General features: G+C 42.7%; 1 pseudogene; it reads right to left on the reverse strand.

Annotated features, from left to right (window-relative positions):
* Nucleotides 1-6436: 6436 nt before the first annotated feature.
* LOC124240776 (tumor protein D54-like) lies at nt 6437-9124 on the reverse strand (annotated as a pseudogene).
* Between the last annotated feature and the right edge of the window lie 4316 nt (nt 9125-13440).

The raw sequence follows: 13440 nt of genomic DNA on the forward strand, positions 1-13440 counted from the left end.
GGTGAAATCCAGAGAGGGAATGAAACAGGCAGTGAGGGAAGGTAGGCCAAAGCAAGAGATCCCGGTGGAGCCTGGAGAGACTCCCAGCCTCTACCTGAGGGAGTGCTATAAGCATTTCCTCTTCTAGGATTCTCAGGCTTGAAGAGGGAAGGAAACTTTTGAAGGCACTGATTAGAAGTGCATATCATTCCTCAGATCACCACCAGTCTTGCCTGGGCTAAGGGCAAGAGTGTCAAAATAGGAGTGAGGAGCACTTGGAGCATCTGGGCAGGTGAAGCAAGCAGAAGTAAAAGCCACAAGGCTTAACAAGCAGGTATACGGCAGAGTTAGTCATTGGCTGCCTACATGCCCTTAATTGTTTGTGACTTCAGATGCCTCCTTGGTTTGGCCCTCATTAGCCTTTCTGACTCTGGCTACTCTGATCTTTTGTTGAAGTTGACATTTGTCATCCTGCTGACCCCATTCTAAGTACAGACCAGGTTTCACTCATCGGCTCAGCCCTGTTGCCTCTGTCCTGTCCTATGGAGTGTGATGAGCTATGAGGAGAACGAGTCAGCTCCTGGACTTTCTTCCTGTCTGTCATTTGTTTACTGAGCACCTATTATGTGCCAGACACTGCATTAGATGCTGGGGACATAATAGTGAACAAAACTGACAAAAATCTCTGCCCTTAGGGAGTTTACAGTCTGGTGGAAGAGGCATACAAAAACCGAAGTGAATAGCAAAAATATAACCTATGATATATTGTGCTAAAGCCAGAAATGGGGATATGATGGTTAAAATTGGACACAGGGTGGCGAAAGGGGTGACTTGAATAAAAATTTGAAGGAGATTGTATTAGTCTGTATTAGAGCTATCATAGAAGGATACTACAGTCTAGGCACCTCAAATGGCAGACATTTATTTCCCACAGTTCTGGAGGCTGGAAGTCCAAGATCCAGGTGCTGGCAGGGTTGGTTTCTGGCTAAGACCTCTCTTCCTGGCTTGCACATGGCTCTGCCACTTACTAGCTATGTATTTTTGAGAGGGTTACTTCACCTCTTTGAGCCTTGCTTTGTTAATCTGTAAGATTGGGATAATAAAGAACCTGCACGGAAGAGGTAGAATGAGGATGAAATGAATTAAAGTACAAAATGTGTTAGAATAGTGTCTGGTCCACAGTAAGTGGCATACAAATATTAGCTTTCATTGTTATAAATGTTTGCCTTCTTGGCAACTATATGTATTGCAAACTAGCCAATCTTTGGTGACTCCAAATGTGTGAGTTGCCATCTCCTCTCCTATGAGGTTCAGATGGGCTTACCAGGCTTTCACAGACAGCAAACAGAGTCAGTGGTCAAAGGGCAAACTAAATAAAAGAGTCCAATAGAAAAAGACAAGAGCCATTTGATGGGAACACTTGGTTGGAATACCAAATCCACAGGGCCAGAGGTAGGCTCAAAGTTTGAAGTACAGAGAGCCAAGGTTTGGAGTCAGACAGAGGTGGGGCAGAGTTCCAAGGAAGAAGGAGAATTCAGAGTGACAGCAGGCCAGGAATGATTGAGAGCGTGTCCAGGATGGCTGAGGCAAAGCTTCACCTCCCCACTCAGCTCCGTCAGGAGAGCTCCATTAAAGGCCCCGGACAGGCTCCATTAAAGGCTTGCAGTGGGAGGCTGATGCTCACCACCATTCTTCTGGCTCCATAACCTCTCCACCCTCTTAAGGATAGAAAGAACCAAGGTACCAACCAGCAGGCCTCTAATACTTTTATGTGCTCTGGCTTCCCAGCCCAGGCTTCTGGGCTGAGAGATAATATTTGGAGGTGGGTAAAGGTCTAGAGGGACAAGGCTCAGCAAGAATCAGTGGAAGCCAGGATGAATATGCAGGGATGAGAATAATTGAATCTGAGCTTCCATAGGGTAGATAAAGATTTTGAATATGCTAAGGAAGATATCTTCCAGTTTTGTGCAGGGTTGAGTAGACTAGATGTTTCATCTCCAGTCCTGCCTCAACCCAACGGTCACTGGTGTGTTTGAAGGTAATTTCTGCCTCTCTATTGGTGGTCTGTGGCTTTTCTAGGTGCCAACCACTAGGGTGTTACTAATGATCAGTTAATATGGGAATTTGGGGTAAATAATGGTCTGGAAGCTATAAGAGCTACGGAATGGTGTACATTGGGTGGTGGGACAATGCAGTGAATTATTATATGAGAGTTTTGTGGTGGTAAGGAACATTGACAACCAAATTGTCTGTAAGCAATGTTTACAGGCTGCCGTGGAGGCACAGTGCCCTTTGCTTGTGTTTGTGGAACCTGAGGGACCATTTTGAGGGCAGCTTCCTATTGTCTGGTTTTGTTGTATAATAAAGAATTTGGCTGGTCTTTGTCCCTGGTTCCTTGGAAGGACTCTCTAAATCCTTGGAATTTCCTGAGTGGCCTGAGCATCTTTGTTCTTCTTGGTGGGTTCCTGGATAGTTTCAGGGTGAGGGCTGGCCATGCTGGAAAGACCCAACTGTGTGGTTAGAAGTTTGGGGATTGGAGCCACATGATCCAGGTTGGAGGTTATCCCAAGCTCTGGAGAGGGAAGCGGGGCTGGAGATTGGGTTCAATCATGAGGCCAATGATTCAATCAATCATACCTACGAAATGAGACCACAATAACAACTATGGACACCTGAGCCTCCTAGGTTGTTAATGATACATCGACGTGCTGGGAGGGTGATGAAACCTGAGCACATTAAAGCTTCAGATTTTCTCCCAGATCTCATTCTATGTGCCTCTTCACTTGGCCACTTCTGATTTGTATCCTTTACAGTAAAACTGTAATCGTAAGTATAGTGCTTTCCTGAGTTCTGTGAGTCATTCCAGTGAATTATGGAGTCTGAAAGAGTAGTGAGAACCCCTGAAAGTTTGTAGCCAGTCGCTTAGAAATGTGGGTGGCTTGGGTTACAGCACAGGTTTCTTAGTCAATATTAGGATAGATGAAGCCATACTACGAAGTTAAAATGTGACAAAATAAAAAGGAGGTCTAAGCATGATGTGAAGCCAAGCTAATTAGGAAGGAATCAGTATCATGAGGACTTTTTGTAAAGTGTTCACAGCCCCTGGTAAATAGCTATGCTGGGCCTCGAGTTCTGTGGTGCCTGCATGGGTGTTCGTTACGTTATCATTTATGTTTTCCCCCATATGAATATAGGCTCCATGAAGGCAAGAATTTTTTTGTCTGTTTTGCTCACTGCTGAATCCTTAGCGCCTAAACTGTGCCTGACACATAGTAGGTGCTCAATATTTGTAGCGTAAGCGAGTAAACTCTTTCATAATAAAAAAAAAACAGCAATATGTTAGGAGTAGAGTTTCCTTCTTTTCCCTGGTCTGGGTGCCAGTGTTTCCCTAGTTTGCTCAGTGTTTCCCAAGACTGCCTCCCTGACCCATAACTTTCCTAATGGGAATAAGTGATTTTTGTCACCTTATAAACCCAGGTGACTCTTCTCTTTTCTGGCATGAGACTTAAGGGTTTCTGTGGTGGTGAAGTTTTGGCATCATGGCCCAGCTCACATTCACTTTTTGGAATTGTGTCCTGCCCTCAGTTCTGGCTAGGGAGTGAGTCTGAGTGGTCACATGGCAACTCTCTGCACGTCTGCTCTGGTCTCCTTTTAGCAGATCACCTTCTGTGCTTGGATATGTTCCAAATACAACAAAAACCCACATCTATATGACTGTACAGACCAGTTACCATCTGATTCAGTCTTTCTATCTCTTAGTTCTAATGTTACAGAAAGAAACTTTGTCTCGGCCAAGTCTATGAATTGTTCCTTTAAATTAGGTACAATTCTTCTTCCCCAATCAGTTGCAAGTTACTGGGGGGGGGGGGGGGAGAAAGAAGAGGAGAGTCTCCTTGGAGAGGTAGCACTATGTTGGATGCATCAGTTTTGATGCCATGGGTCTGAGGCCAGGTAGCCAGGATTGGGGTAGAGGTGACCAAAACCTTCAACTTCCAGAAGAACCTACTTCTCTTCTTGAGGCTTCAGTTATTTGGGTGGTAGTATAGATACACAGGGAATGAACTTTTAAATTACTTGGTGAATTCTCAGGAATTGCCAGATAGTTTTGGCTGTCTTAGGGACCTGCTTAGTAATTTCTGAGAGATGGCCAAGTGGCATGATAATGTGTTTATACTAGCTGGCCAAGGTGCATCATCTGGAAGGGATTCTTCCCCTTTGTCACTTGCCTTATGTGAATGTGGCTCTAGACACTGGAAGTTGTGGCATCATTGAGCCTTTCACCAATAGATCAGCAGGAGTGGGACATGGTCTCGGATGGTGCCTGCATTGAGGCCCCAGTAGTTTTGATAGAGTGGAACTCATTTTTTTCCCTTACATTGGAGTCTATGGGCAAGAACTGAAATTCCATGGCCTAGATGCAACTGACCTCATCCCTTAACAGAATCAACAAATGGCATCATCATTGTCCCCTTGATGAGTAGGGCCATCAAACATATTGCCTAACACTATCAGAAGACCTACACAGTTCTGGGTCAGTGGTCACTGCTCACCTCTCAGCAATCCATGCAAGCCATCAGAGTAGATATGTGATATAATTTCTCTCAAATATGGAGCTTAGAAGTAAAGTAGCCTCCAGAAGTGGCTGGTGCACTTCTCTGGCTGTGATGCTAGAAATATGCTGGGATATGTATGATGGTAATTAACAGGTACTCTACTCTCATCTTTGCCAGCTGCATGGGGAGTGTCATCTGTGAGAGCTGGAACTTTCAACCTTTGTCTCTACTTCCCACCCCAACCCCTTCACTCATATGGGCAATGGAAGACCAAAAAACTGAGCCTCAGGGAATTTTGTTCCAATATATTTCCTAACCTGTGGTTCTCAGCGGTTGAGCCAGACCTATGGATAGGGCATGTTTGAGGGTTCACATATTCCAGGAACTATTGGAAATTGCATCCTGCAATGGCCAAGTTAAAGTGAAATAGGTTGAAGTTAGGCTACGAAATCCAAATAGGTTTAGATGAGCAGAGGTGAGCAAATTATGAAGATAGACAGGCTAGAGAATGAGGGGCAGCAATGTATGGGAAGGGTAGAAGCAAGTGGAAGGAAGGAAATCTGGAGGAAACTTTTGATCCAGAGTCCATATACTTGTGGAGGCACGTTATTTGGTGCCCATGGCTATTGATGCAGGTGTGCTGGAATCCAATAAAATAGCCAAAGCAAAATGAATGTGTGGCTCCAGGATTCTTAGTATCAAGTCTTTCCAATTCTACGTCCTCATCAACTTGCAAATTTTTCCATCCCTCTCTCCCATGCACTTGTTTCCTAAGTCTTGGATATTCTACTTCTTAAACACTTCTCAATCTATTTCTATGGTGGCCACAGTGATCTATCTAAAACACAAATTTGTTTTAAGTACCTTCAATGCCTCCTCATTTCCTACAGGATTAAATACTAATGTCTGAGATAGCATATAAGTTACTTTCTTACTTAAGTACCTTCAATGCCTCCCTATTTCCTACAAGATAAAATAGTAATGTCTGAGATAGCATTTTGTTGACGATTTTGCCCGTTTATTTCTCCAACCTCATCTCTCAACACTTCCCCTCTATCTCTAGCCATAGTGAAATTTGTATTTCCTGGAACATGTCCTTCTATTACATTCCTCTATGACTTAGTTCCTCTGGATACTGTCTGGAATGTTCTACTCTTATCTGTCTGGCAAATTTCTGCTAGTCCTCTAAGACTTTCTGCCTGAATTCTTTTCTGACTTATCAAGGCAGAGTTGAACACCCTTCTTCACGGAATTCCTCGACTTTAGTACCTACTGCAGTGAATTGTAATGATTTGAAACTCTGTTTCTAGGGAGCATGGACCATGTCTAATTAATTTCTGTTCTTTCAGAGCCTGGCACAGTGCCTGACGCATAGTAGGGTCTCAAACTGTCTTTGAATAGGGAAGTAAAATGCTTTCTTTAAAAGGAGGAGGAACTTGTCAACTAGTTCATGTTGTTGATAATCTCTTGGATCCAAGATTTGATGTCTGAAGTATGTGATATTGATTCCTTCATTGGTTCAACAAGTATTTATTGAGCATCTACCCTAAGCCAGGCATAGGAATACAATGATGAACAAAAATAGATATGTTCTTTACTGCTCTTGGGGAGTTGAGGATTTACTGGAGGAAACTGTTACTGCATTTGTTCAAAGTATTAAATAAAATAGAACATATTCTGGGTTGGCCCATGACGTCAGTCTGAGATTTTTGCTAACACAAGGCTTTCTGCGGTATGGGGTCAAAGCCTTTGCCTGTTGGACTACTTGGCCTTTATGCATGCTGCAAGTTTGTCTCTAGTTCTTCAGTATAGAAAACCATTGTGGTTGATAACAAATTAAAAAACAAACACATAAAATAGTTGAGCATCTTGTTTTAATCCAAGCAAAACTTTGTCTTGAGAAACCTGTAGAGGGTTGGAATACATCAGTGACTTTACAGTGTACCACGTACTTTTGCATTTATGTGGTATTTGGTTTTGCTGATGGGAAAACTAAAGCAATACGGGGGAGCATTCAAGAATCAACAAAACAGGGTCACTTTCTTAGGCTGGAGAGACTTCCTGTAGGCAATGAGATGTTATCAATATATACCCAAGCAAATAAAGGTCCGAGACCCCCTGCTAAAGCCAGTAAGACACAAACTTCTACCTCAGGCAGTGTGACTGGAGGAAGGAAAGAGCTGCCGGGTCCAGGCATTTTCAAAATGGAAAAGGAAACAAAACAAAATAAAATAAAAAGTACCACAGCTCCTGTGAAAATCAGATATGAAAAAGCTTGAATCAACTCAAATCAGGTTCCTATTAACCTGGCATCCCGAGGGTTGGGTTGTTTCCTTCTCAGTTGGGGTTAATTTTAAGCAAGGACAGACTTCTAGTCAAGGAGATCAGTGATGGGCAATTAGATAGGTCCATTCAAAGGCATGACAGCTAGCTTTACAGGAGATAGGCATTCTGTCTTAAATGTTGCTTAAGACAGCGGTTTACCTTTCTTGAACTTGGCTGTGCTGTTTTCCCTCCAGCCCCTCAGCTGGAGGGGGTATCTAACTAGGAATTGCTGCAGAACAGAGAAGCAATATTCCTCCTTTTGTGGCATGCTGCTGTGGCAGAGACACACTGCCACAAGGGTTACGCTTTAAAACTCTCTTTTTGATATATAAAAAGATTATAAACAAAGCACAAGGCAAAGCAGAGTTGCAATTTCAGTTTGAGTCCAAATTAGTTAATCTCCTAAATCGAAGCGAAAGTTACTTTGTTTAATTAGGAGCTTTAAAATAAAATCAAGCTTTTAAAAAGTTACAGGATTATGTAACAATTAGTCTACTGATATTTTTTCACCCTTTCTGACACTCTCAAGAGAAAAACAGGTTTTCTTGATCATCTCTTTAAAATAAAAATTGTAGGCCAGGTGCAGCTTTCAAGGTTCCTTCTGAGATTTAGGGAAGGAAGGAAATGGGAAGGGATAGGATTACACATTATTTCATACATTTTTCCAGTTCTAAACAGAAATCTACTTCATCCTTCTGATAGATTAGTTTTCCAAAAAAGAGTTTGGGCTTTGCCTAAGATCCCTCTGGAGCCATCGTCCTGTCCATCTAAATGCAACCCCAGGAAGGTTAGGATAGTGATACACTTCATCTATAAATTTCAGTGTAAAATAACTGGATAAAAAACGTTGGGTTCTCTATCTCAACGGCAGCCAATATCTGTCTACAAACGGGCATTGCTTTTCTCAAAAGTGGACTCTGTCCATATCCCGAATTAACTTTACAATTACGGTTTGGCTACTTGTCTTTGGCGGGCAGAATTGCAACTGTGATGAGGGGAGTTCTTGCACTGGTTAGGTGGCCAGGCAAGGTTACCAAGGGGCTCATTTCGGCTTCAGAAAGGGCAGCAGGTCATCCCCAGTCGCTAGAACCGGATCATCTCCACTTCCAGAAAGTGGATCGTTCCCAGTCTCAGAAACTGGGAGCAGATCATCCCCACTTCCCGCTCAAGAAGGAAGGCAGTCACTGCCAAGCTCTCTGCCACCTGGGCCTCAGGACTTGACGGTCCCCATCAGACCTTCAGAGGATCTGAATGTGGCCGACGTCTTCATGTCTGCAAGCTTCCTGCAGATGGCAGAGCCCAAGGTGAACAGGGCAGCTGACGTCTTTTGTTTCTCGTGGGCGCTGGAGACCTGAACTTCGCGCCAGCTCTTGGGCAGATGCTGCCTCAGCCCCACCAAGGCTGCGAGGCCCAGCTTCCTCTTGAGCTCCACGCAGCGTCTCTCTCTGGCTGCCAGCGTGTGGCACAGGGCGACAATTTCCACCTCCAATTCAGCGAACTCGGATATGGGCTCCCTTTGCGCCGCCTCTGTGAGCCTCTGGCTGGGCAGTTGGGTGGGATTCCTAAGTGGGCTTAGAGGTCTCTGTCATGGCTCCGGGCATGGACTGAGAAAAAAGATGTTCCTTAAGAGTCTAGGGCCAATTCTTGGTGCGGAGAGTCAAACTGGTGGCCAGTGGAGAAATAATCTTGGCCAGCAGAGGCGACATCTAGGCCTGCGGGGTCGGACTCTTGCCGGCGGGTGGGACTCTAGGCGGGAGGGATCCACGTCTTACCCGGAGAAGAGGACTCCCAGGCTCTGGGTGGATGCGGCCGCCCGTGAGGCCCACTTCCGGTGTGTGTGCAGTGGGGGTGCGGTTTGGCCGGGTCGGCGTCGCGGAGGCGGGACTTCCGGCGGGAAGGCGACAGCCAGCGGAACCGGCTCGCCCAGGTGTTGGCTCTCACAGCGGCCTGTGAGGTAGGCGGTGCCGAGGTTATTACCAGAGAGGAGAGGTTTCTTCCCTCCTGTCACAGCGGGTGACAGGTCCCGGCCTTCAAGCCAAGTCCGACTCCCCTTAGGACCTCCTTCCGCCACAGCAGCCATTTCAAACCCTTAAAAATCGTTTGAACCCTTCGTACTAAGAGAAGTTTACCAACAAGCCCAATACGTAAAATAAAGGAGAACTGCGCCAAAGTGGGGCAGGGGGCCCAGGAGGTCTGGCCTCTACCGTCCCCGTTTTCCCTTCCCAGGTTCCCGTAGGGGCCTCAGAAACTCCTGGCCCCTCTCGCATAGTGGGCTTGAGCGCTGCTCAGAACTCCTGCGTCCAGCAGAGACTGATGCTCCGGCCCAAAGCATCCACAGCGCCAGGGGCTGGGGAGAGCAGAGCCCAGAAAGTGAGTCTGACCAGTCACAGCTGGCATTTTTGGGGAGAGAGGGAGGGAGAATGAGTAAGTCTATAATAGTTGTGTCAAATTTATGCTTAATAAAAGCAAAGACTATTGTATTGTGAGAATTTAGGAGAGAAGGAATAAGATATGCAAATGGACGGTACCTGGGTTTTCAATGTTGTGGTTGGATTTTCTTTCTTTCCAAGCATCCACTCGCATTTCTGGAAACATGTCTGCCCACCTACGTGGTTATCAGTTGTGGGAGGTGGTCTGCACAGTAAAGTTGAAGCAGTTAGAGTCTGTCAGGATGTCAACCCACCATATCCCCTATTTCTACTCAGAGCTTGTAATTGAAACAGTGGAAGAATCAGGACTTCAATCCAGTGAGGGCAGGTGGTCAGGTATCACTTAGCTGCTTGTCTGCCTTCTCATTCCCAGGGAATAGCCTTGAGCAAGTTCTAGATTCCAGTGATTTTGTTGGATACTCCGGTAGTTCTTGCAAGCGTGATCTTGTGGAACGTGATGGATCCTCAGCAAATTTCAGCAGTTTGCCATACTCATGTCGCTGCAGTGAAGCATCTAGCTGGGCATCCAAACCAACTTCAGCCCTCCTTTGGGTTTATCTTCAGTGACCCTTTCACGTAACTCAGTAGTGTCTATTATTGCCTTGCCCTGAAGCATGTGCCTCCCTAGATTGAAAAAATGAGAATTGTTCTTGTTGGAAACATGAATGCTAATGAGGGATTTGGCTATGTATATAAAGGCCTGAAAAGGGCAGCAAGGACTGCCTAAAACCTATGTTGTTCCAGAGAGTGGACTTTTCCTCCATTGCCTGCAGAAACACTCATCGTTTCAGGAATGCTCTGACTCTGAACCAGAAATCCCCTTTCAAAACTGAAGATGAAGGGTAAAGAAGCCCCTGAATTAATAAGCCAAACAACACAGAATTCATATTGTCCGTTCAAAGTTCAGATTCCAAGTGACCAGATTTGTACTTGCACTTGATTATCCTTCTCTCAATTGTTTCAGCCACCAACCTCACTATCTGTTTTCTTGTTTCTATGTTTCATTGCCCTTCAATTCAAACTATGAAATCCTTTGTAAAGCTTTGATCCGCCTTTGGTAGACTGATGATTTCCCTCATAGCAAAATTGACCTCACTTCTCTTAGCAACTTTGTTTCCAGATCCCAAGTCAAAACATGGCCTCTGGAACACAGGCCTCCGGAGTAGACCTGGACAAATAAGTAACGCAGTGGAACAATCCATTTTATGAGGCTTATGCATAACCACATACAAAACAGCACATATTTTGAAAACTAGCAAATAAAATTTAATTTAATTTATAATGAGTCTAACCAGTTGTTTGACTAAACTATCCTCTTAAGGTATAAAATACCAAACTATTGTCCCATGGTTCTAGAATTTCATGTCTTTAGATTACCCACTGAAATAATCTGTATTACATAGAAAACTGTTCATCTGAAACTGAAAGCCTTTTGATGTTATTTGGGCACTAAAATAGCCACAATATTTGATTCAGTAACCCATGAAGAAAGAATTTGGGAATTATTTTTGATCCTACAATGGTTTGCTGTCTTTGCTTCCAAGGAACACACTATTGACCCATTTTTAGTAAAGAATGAACTTTGAAGTATTTCTCTAGGAAAGGTGGTGGATATATACGAATCCTCTGTAAACGTAAAGGTAAATGGTACAACAAAATGAATTTTTTTCTCTTAGTGTTCAGAAGCCTGTATGATTTATGAATAGATTATTGAAATTTGAATATAAAAAAAAGCCATACCCTTCACCAGGTCTGGATTGTTTGGGGATGGAAGAAGTGAGAGTGTACTAATCGATACTAAGTCTAGAAAGGATTAGTGACATGTACAAGTGCCAGCAGGTTTTTTTTTTTCTTTTTAAATAAACATTTTTTTATTGCAGTAACATTGGATTATAACATTATATAACTTTCAGGTGTACATCATAATATATTTCAAATTCTGTGTAGATTACCTCTTGTTCACCACCCAAAGACTAATTACAATCCATCACCACAAACATGCCTAATCATCCCTTTCGCCTTCCTCCCTCCCCCCTTCCTCTCTGGTAACCACCAATCCAATCTCTGTTGCTATGTGTTTGTTTGTTGTTTTTATCTTCTATGTATGAGTGAGATCATATATAGTATTTGACTTTCTCCCTCTGACTTATTTCACTTAGCATAATACCCTCAAGGTCCATCCATGTTGTCACAAATGGCTGGATTTCATCATGTCTTATGGCTGAGTAGTATTCTGTTGTGTATAAATACCACATCTTTATCCATTCTTCCCTTGATGGGCACCTAGGTTGCTTCCAAGTCTTGGCTATTGTGAATAATGCTGTGATGAACATAGGGGTGCATGTATCTTTATGCATTTGTGTTTTCAAGTTCTTTGGATAAATATCCAGCAGTGGAATAGCTGGATCATACGGTAGATCTATTCTTAATTTTCTGAGGAAACTCCATACTGTTTTTGATAGTGGCTGCACCAGTTTGGACTCTTACCAGCAGTGTATGAGGATTCCCTTCTCTCCACATCCTCTCCAGCACTCGTTGTTTCCTGTCTTGTTAATTATAGCCATTCTGACTGGAGTGAGGTGATATCTCATTGTAGTTTTGCTTTGCATTTCCCTGATAGTTAATGATGTTGAGCATCTTTTCATGTGCCTCTTGTCCATCTGTATATCTTCTTTGGAGAAATCTCTGTTCAGGTATTTCACCCATTTTTTAATTGGATTGTTGGCTTTTTTGTTGTTGAGATGTATGAGTTCTTGGTATATTTTGGATATTAACTCCTTATCTGATATATGGTTTGCAAATATCTTCTCCCAATTGCTAGGTTGTCTTTTCGTTTTGTTGATGGTTTCCTTTGCTTTCCTTTTGCAAAAAAGCAGAAGCTTTTTAGTTTGTTGTAGTCCCATTTGTTTAATTTTTCTGTTGTTTCCCTTGCCTGGTCAGACATGGCACCTGAAAATATGCTGCTAAGATCCATGTCAAAGAGTGTACTGCCTATGTTTTCTTCTAGAATTTTCATGGTTTCAGGTTTTACATTCAAGTCTTTAATCCATTTTGAGTTAGTTTTTGTGTATGGTGTAAGATAATGGTCTACTTTCATTCTTTTGCATGTGGTTGTCCAGTTTTCACAACACCAGTCATTGAAGAGACTTTCCTTTCTCTATTGTATGTTCTTGGCTCCCCCTTGTCAAAACTTAGCTGTCTGTAGATGTGTAGGTTTACTTCTGGGCTCTCAGTTCTGTTCCACTGATCTGTGTGTCTGTTTTTATGCCAGTACCCTATTGCTTTAATTACTACAGCTTTGTAGAATATGTTGAAATCAGGGAGTGTGATACCTCCAGCTTTGTTCTTTCTTCTCAGGATTCCTTTGGCTATTTGGGGTCTTTTCTTGTTTCATATAAATTTTAGAATTTTTTGTTCTATTTCTGTGAAAAACGTCATTGAAACTTTGATAGGGATTGCATTGAATCTGTAGATTGCTTTAGGAAGTATGGACATTTTAACTATGTTAATTCTTCCAGTCCAAGAGCATGGAATACCTTTCCATTTCTTTGTGTCTTTTTCAATTTGTTTCAACAATGTTTTATAGTTTTCAGTGTACAGGTCTTTCACTTCTTTGGTTAAATTTATCCCAAGTTATTTTATTCTTTTTTGGTGCAATTGTAAATGGGATTGTATTCTTAACTTCTCTTTCTTCTACTTCGTTGCTTGTGTATAGAAATGTAACTGATTTTTGTAGGTTGGTTTTGTATCCTGCAACTTTACCATATTCATTTATTATTACTAAAAGCTTTTTCATGGATTCTTTAGGGTTTTCTATGTATAAAATCAGGTCATCTTAAACAGAGACATTTTCACTTCTTCCTTTCTGATTTGGATCCCTTTTATTTATTTTTCGTGCCTGATTGCTGTGGCTAAGTCTTCCAATACTATGTTAAATAAGAGTGGTGAAAGTGGGTAAACAGTTAACTCATAATAAGTAATTCAATCCTCACAGCAACCGTATGGAGTAGGTTCTATTTTTATGCCCATTTTACAGAGGAGGAAACAATTTCACAGAGAGTATAAATAACTTACCCAGGGCACTCTTATACAATGCTGGGGGAGAAGTGAACTGATACAATTTCTATGAAGAGAAGTTAGTCAATAGCTATCAA

Source organism: Equus quagga, chromosome 6 (assembly GCF_021613505.1).
Source record: "Equus quagga isolate Etosha38 chromosome 6, UCLA_HA_Equagga_1.0, whole genome shotgun sequence".
NCBI lineage: Eukaryota > Metazoa > Chordata > Mammalia > Perissodactyla > Equidae > Equus > Equus quagga.